The sequence below is a fragment of the Sinohyriopsis cumingii genome, chromosome 19 (genome assembly GCF_028554795.1).
Source record: "Sinohyriopsis cumingii isolate HCF-2022 chromosome 19, ASM2855479v2, whole genome shotgun sequence".
Taxonomy (NCBI): Eukaryota; Metazoa; Mollusca; class Bivalvia; order Unionida; family Unionidae; genus Sinohyriopsis; species Sinohyriopsis cumingii.
The window spans coordinates 24271236-24278748 of record NC_142979.1 but is presented as its reverse complement, the minus strand read 5'-3'; positions in this window follow the sequence as shown (position 1 = coordinate 24278748).

Here is a 7513-nt window from a genome sequence, read left to right as displayed (position 1 = left end):
TCCATTTCTGTGATTTTTCCAATTGGTAGTAATAATACCGTTTTATCTCTTTAAATTTGTCGTAGCCTAATTTATGTCTTGAGTTATTTATGTACAATATAAGAAAGAATCTTATACTCAGAATCCATTCTATTGTTTCAAAATTCTTATAGTTTGTGTATCAAGCCATTTTCCGTTACCAATATACCATTTTGTAGTTTCCTATTTCGATATCCCAAATTGCTCTTTTCTCTTTTTTTCCCCCGAGTTAAGCCACTCCGGCGGCCTAAGTTGTTGGAGAATCCGCCTCAGATGCATGAGGTCGCAGGTTCGAACCCCAAACTAGTCATATCAAAGACTTATAAAAATGGTCCAAGTCGCTGACTCGCTTGGCCTCAGCATTATGAGGTTAGTGTTAGAACTGGTCGGCCTGGTGTCAGGATAATGTGACTGGGTAGGACTAGGTGGAACAGGATGCTAAATGCGCTCCAGTGCTAAACATCCCCATAAACTGTCACACTGCAGACATCATAGTGATATGACTCAAATTGTTAAATCTAAGTCAACCCCACACCACAAAAACACAAATACTTTTTACCCGATTTAGTAGTTTCAGTAATTTCTGAGCTTGGCATGTTTCGTCACTTCTCCCCATTTCATTTTTTATTTTCTGATTTTGTGTTGTGTTGTGTTTTTTGTGTGTGTGTGTGTGCTTTTGTCGTAGTTTTGTTTGTGATTATTAATTACGTTCTAACTCCTGGTTCGTTGTTTCTTTCGTGAATTTGGCTCTCGCCTTTCTCCTTTAATTGTCTTCATCGGCAGAATTGTATTTAACTATATTTCCTTATTAGGACAAAGAGTTGGGGGGGGGATCCTTTCAAGGCCTGGGGTAATGTCGCCCTTTTCCTTTTCTTTCCAAGTGTTCTATTTGTTTTATTTTTATTCATAGGATTTCACTTATCACACCGTCTACTCAAACTGACTTCTGTTATGCTTTGTGACTTTTTGTATTTTCTGGTCTGTTTTCACTTCCTTCTCGCCACTTTTCTCAGCGAGGCCATTATTTTTCCAACCTTCTCATCATTTCTCTCTCGTTCTTCTAGTTCATTAAGAGCTAAGAAAGGATTTGACAAGAGGCTTGAAAAGCTTGTGGAGCTTAGTATGAATTCAAGTGTGTCTCTCCCTCCCCCCCACCCCCCGGTCAAAAATGTGGTTTCTGCCGTTTATTCAACTGTTTTTTTTTTAAATGTTTTTTTTTTTCGTTCTGAATTAGGCGTGGGTCCAGTCGAAAGTAAGCACAATTCCTAAAGATTATGGGGAGTTTAAGGAAACAATATCTTATGTTGGTGATTAGAATACGTACACGCTTTTCTTGGCCTGGAGTTACCAGGCTGCCGTCCTGCATTTCTTTATCATTGTCCTATTCTGTTTAATTTCACATATTTATAATGTCCCTATCTGCTATTTCATTCTTTGCAATACTTCTTATCTCTCCCATGTTTAACTACTTGAGAGTAGTTTTGTCCCGGTTGCTTTTGTCCTTGTTTTAAGTTAATTGTGACCAGTCTGTCTGCATTTAAAGCATGACCTGTGGTAAATACACCCTGGGTGCCATATTCCTACTTCTAAAACAACACAGTATAGATTATGGCTGGGGTTTTATTTTTCCTCTCGTCTCCTTTACGGAGTTTAAATAGGCATACCCGTTTATGATATCGAGATAGGCCATGTAGAACCTGTAGTTGTGTTCATTAACAATCATATCAACTTTAGTACTATTTTGTCTATCGGGTTACTATCAAGAATTTATATAGGCAGACCTGACATGTGCATGGTTGTGCATTTTCCTTCTGTCTTACTGGGCAATGCGTATTTTCTGTTGGAAGTATATTTTCCATTAGGACCATAGGGCTCAGTGGTAGTAATGCTCTTGTTTCCTTGTGGATCATTGAAAACTGAAAATGTCCAAGGTTTTGTAATATTTTTTTTAATATCAGATATGTCTTGCATTTACTTGAATGTTGGATAGAATTTCTGTTCCTTTTAAGTAACGTTCCCGACAGAGTGAGGTCTTGTTCAGAATAGTACAATCCTGTTTCCCTTTTGCAACCAGAAACATGGCTGCATTGTTTCATCCTTCTGCCTCAATTCGCACATCATAGTATTGGTTCAGTTTGTGAATATCCGTATGGCCATTTTACCTTGGGGACCGCCATAGTCTAAATCTTGCTATTCACACCTATCGGTACTCTTGATTTAGTGTGGCAATTTCTATTCTTGTTCGACTTAACAATATCGACAATCTGTAGCATGCTGTACTGGCGCCGGAGACCAACGGTGTTATGCACTAATTGTACTGAAGCGTCAGCAGGTGTATTGGCGGATGATCAGACCTCAGATTTGAATTACCCAACCTGACCAACCATACTACATTTCATAGGGTGAAAATCCAGTTTCCTCATGTGAGACTTCGCGGTATGCAAACTACAAAAATGGTAACATCTCATCCCATTTATTCTTGTTGTCTGTACAGAACTTTCGCAACACTGACTTCAACGTTCCGTTAAAACGTTCTACCTTTCCATTCGCTTGTGGGTGATAAGGCGTTGTTGTAACTCCACGGATACCCAGTAGCTCATACAACTGTTTGAATAAGGAGTTAGTGAATTTGGTCCCTTTCTCTGTTAATATGACCCTTGGAAAACCAACGGATAAACAGCTCAATCAGTGCTCTAGATACACTCGTTGTCTCCATATCCTTCAAAGGAAAAGCTTCAATATACATTGTTGCATCATCAGCCACAGTCAGAATGTATTTGTGTCCAGACTTCGTTCTAGATAACGGTCATACAATATCCATATCAATTTTTGAGAACGGTTCTTCTATCACTGGTGGGCAAACCATTGGTGCTTTATCACCTGCAGTCCATTTTGCTGTCTTCTGACATTCGTGACACGATGTACAGTATCTTTTTACATCTGAAAACATTCCAGGCAAAAAGAACAATTTGAGAATCCTCTCTTTAGTTTTTTCCAAACCCATGTGATCTGCAAGGGGTCGATCATGTGTCAGCTCCATTACCATCTTTCGTAATCCTGCTCGTACAATGATTTGCTCCCTTCCACGCGTACCATCACCAGATTGCCATTTCCGCCGCAAAATATCATTCTCACAGAAGAATGCCATTGGCTCCTCCTCAGCCTCTTCACGAGTAGCAAAGAACTTCTCTCGAATACTTTGCAGTGTATCCGCAGTCTGTAGTTTCGACATGTCCACATTCATGTACATACTGTAAGTTCTATCACTGTATTCACAGCCATTGGACTAGTTTTTCTTTTCTATGAATTTCTGGGCTTATTCGTGTACACGCGTTACAGTGGTACACACTTTGCACTTAGCAATCAACAACTGTATGTTATACACACATTACAACCAGTCACTGCTAATATCACACACAGACTCACTGAATTCACAGCTTTCAGAATTGTCAAACATAATTCCAATGTATTGAACAATTCCAAATAATTCACACAGAATTATTGGAATCTCACCGCTGCCTCCAAAATTGTTACACACAGGTTCAAAGGACACACAAACGCCAAGTAAGGGTCCTACAACTTTATGTAAAATAAAACAAATCTTCACAAAAACAAAAAACCACTGTTGCTTACAGTACCAAGCCCCAGCTAGATAACTGCGTGCTCTACTACTCTGCTCTTGTTTTAGTAAGGGTTAGAGGTAAGGGATCTTAATTTAACATTTGTGCCTTATCCAGGGGCATGAACTGGTGGTCCAGGCTCAGTTAGCCCTGGGAAGAAAAACAACAGCACGGAACCTGTTGACAGTCTCAGGTATCAAAAATCCAGAATGCTGGGGTTAATGTTCTGGCCAACTGTCACTACTAACAGCTAGAATCTGACACAGACAATCATACTTATAACACCTACAGAGTTATATTTCACTGTTAAGGGGGTTATTTCAAGTTGTTGCATTATGTTTTCATGACATATTGGAATTTAGTCCTAAAAATCTATTTTAAAGGTAAGAGAGATCTTGAGTGGACTACCTTCACAAAATGAATATTTGGAAGATATTAAACTCCTAAAAGTATTTGTACTATTGCCCAACAGAATTATATTTCACAGTTATGAGGGTTGTTCTAAATTGCTGTACAATGCATGCACACCATGTTTGGAAATTTAATAATGTTAAAACCATTACAAAGGTATGAAAGGTCTTCAAGGGAGTTGTGGCAGAAATACAATATTTGGAAGATATTAAAGGTCTAAGGGTCTTGTTACTATTGTCCCACATAACTTATTGGGGTTATTCCAAGATGTTGCATAATTCTTGTATGCAACATTTTGTTATTTAATCCTGGAAAGATTTATTTAAATTGTTATCATTGTCACCTAGGGTTATGTTGCACAGCCTATGGTGTTTATTCGAAGTTGTTGCATTATGCCGGCATAACTTTGTTCTTAAATTTAGTTCTAAAAAGACTATTTTGAAGGTAGGTGAGACCAGGAAGGGAGATATTCATAACATGAAAAATACCAGGAAGATATTAAATCTCTATTGTCACATAGACTTGTATTTCACACTTATGGGGTTATTCCAGTGGATGTTTCGTGATGCATGCATGCCATTATTTTTTTAAAATCATTTTAAATACTATTGTAAAGCTAGGAAAGGTCTTCAATGTAGTTGTTGCCGAAAAAGATTATCTTTGAGATGTTAAAAGTCTGTAGGTATCTTTGCTATTACCCTATATAGTTATATTTCTCTATGGAGCATATTCCAAAGTTTCTGCATGCCATATTTTGCAATTTAATCCTAGAAAGACTGACTTAAAGGTAGGAAAGGTCCTGAAGGGATTTGTTGCATAAAATGAATATTGGAAGATATTAAACATCACAAGGGACTGTTACTATTGCCCAGTAGGGTTATAATGCACTGCTATGAGGATTATTCCAAGTTGTTGCATGACACTTGCATGCCATTCTTGTGAATTTAGTCTTAGAAAGGCATTTAAATGTGGGAAAGGTCTTGAAGATAGTCTAGGATCAGTAGAGCTAATAAATTATGCATGCAGACATACAAAGAGATTGAAAAAGAAATTTGTGTTGTTTTAGATATCATCCTGACATGATTTTACAACAAATGAGTATAACATCTTCTAAAATGTATAGTACCTATTATTACAAAGGTTTACAGCTGAGAAATGTCTAAAGAAATCGTATGTTGGATTAAAGGTATTGTCATTTAATATGTGGTAGAATGATAAAACAACAACTATCTGATGATTTTAAGAATTTTATTTATGTTCTTATTTACAGTTTTATAATATTAAACAGGCAACAAGTACACATTTTAAGAACTAATTCTGTGTTGACAATTGTCCTGGACGATGACCTCAGTCTCAAGATGGGAGATGCCTTCAACAACTGCAATCATGTGAATGAGTACCTTGAAGTTGATGAAAAAATAAAAGCTACTTTAAAATATTTTATCAAACTTGAGAAGGTGATCTAATGTGTCCAAGTAATTCATTCAATATATATCCATATACATGCCAAGATGTACCGTTCGGACTCTATGATCTTAAAGTCAGTAACAGAAAAGAATGAAAACCAAAGGTTGTGTTAAATTTAAAAAAGATTTTTTTCCCCTGTGACACAAAGTGAAAATTTAAAAAGAACTTACAGTATTGTGTATTCAATTCCAAATGGTCAAAAACATCCTATCACAAGTCCAAAAGTATAGAGTATTCCAAATTAATTGTATCGGTGTTCTGAATGAATTCCAATCTTGAAAGTTCTGATGTACCAACAATTTATAATACTGTTGACGTGCCAACAGTCTTGATATATCACAATGATATAACCTAAAATGTCTCTACATGAATTAACAATAATCCCAAATTAATGTTTTAGTTTGAAAATATTATTGAGCACTTTGTAATGGTGGCGCTCAACAGTTTCGTATTTTGCATAGGGTTAGGATTTTAAAGAAAAAGAATTTTCCTGGGTTTCCTCACTGGTTATACTGGCTATTTAAAAAAGACCTTGTATATCTTAGGTATAATTCAAAGAACCTTTAATTCCCTTTATTTTGGTGTATGATTGATGGGTGTACTATAGAGTATACAGCTTGGCCTTACTTCAAATGTGCACCTTTCAAAAAAGTGCTAGCTCTACTTGGTCATTTTCACTTCCTGAACTTCAGAGGTAAATTGTATAAAAAAGAGCCGATAACTTTTTTTACATTTTATATATTTGGTAATTCATTCATTGCACTTTCAGAAGCTGGTATTGTCTAGTCTGGCAAAATTCATTTTCCCTATTTTAATAGCTGCTATGTATAGTGTACTTTAGACTAATTCAGGCTGATTTTTTAACACAAGGGAGCAGTCATTTTAGTTAGCAGTGTGCTTAAATCATGTCAAATTTCCAAAAGTACAGTATCCAAAAGAAATATCATCCACATTACATTAATGTAGCATAGAGGTATGCCAACATTCTCTCCACTGTGCATGTTTTAAATGCGAACTACTTCACCTTACATGCGTCACTCTCTCAAAAGTACATATTATCTGGTGAGCGCCCCCAATACCAGTGAACAACAAGGGATTGTCCTGGGCTTCGCAATGTCGCAAATCACTATGTTTTTTCCTTATTGGCGACAAAATATACCATCAGGCGATTTTTTGGGCGACAACCTTTTTGGCTATTTAATTTGTACATACAATCATAGATTTAGAGTGGAGACATTCAATGGGACCACGAACGGAAGCCACAAACTTGGATACACAATGCACTGGAATATAAATGTTACATAAACAAATTCTTTGTTCGTATTGACAAACCCATCTTTACAGTGCATTGTTACATTATAATCCGCTTATGTTAACATCTGGCCTGAGTACTGTTATGCTGTGATACCCTCAGTCATGCTACCGGACTATACCTACAATCGACCGACCTTTGAAGACACGAACAGAACCAGCTACAATTAATTGAACAACGGCTAATCCTTCTGTAGTTTATTTATTTATTTTTTTTTTTATAAATGTACCAATAAAATAGTTTTGCTGAAACTTCAGAGCCAACTGAATACCTTTGAAGTACAGATTGCTGTGTATAAATACAAAGCAAATGGAAAAAATCTCAATCAGAATTATATACTGTCAGCAGTGCAACTTTTTTCATGGGTAAACGTAAGTTAGACATTGCGTGTTCATCGTCTCATCCTAAGAGTGGGTAAACAAAATTAACATCATTTGGATTTAGTGCAAATTCATCTGACAACACAGTCAATGAACCCGATGTTATGCCTGACAAGTCCAACATCATCTACATGTAGTGATGGTAGTAATGTTTCAAGGGCAACACTACATCATGATGAACGGTCAGAAGTTCCGACAATTTATTGACAGCTGCAAACTCGGACGTCCGTGGCTGAGATATGATACAAAGTTAAAGCAGATGTTCCGTGCTATATGTATCAAGGCACAAGTCGTCAATTCATTTA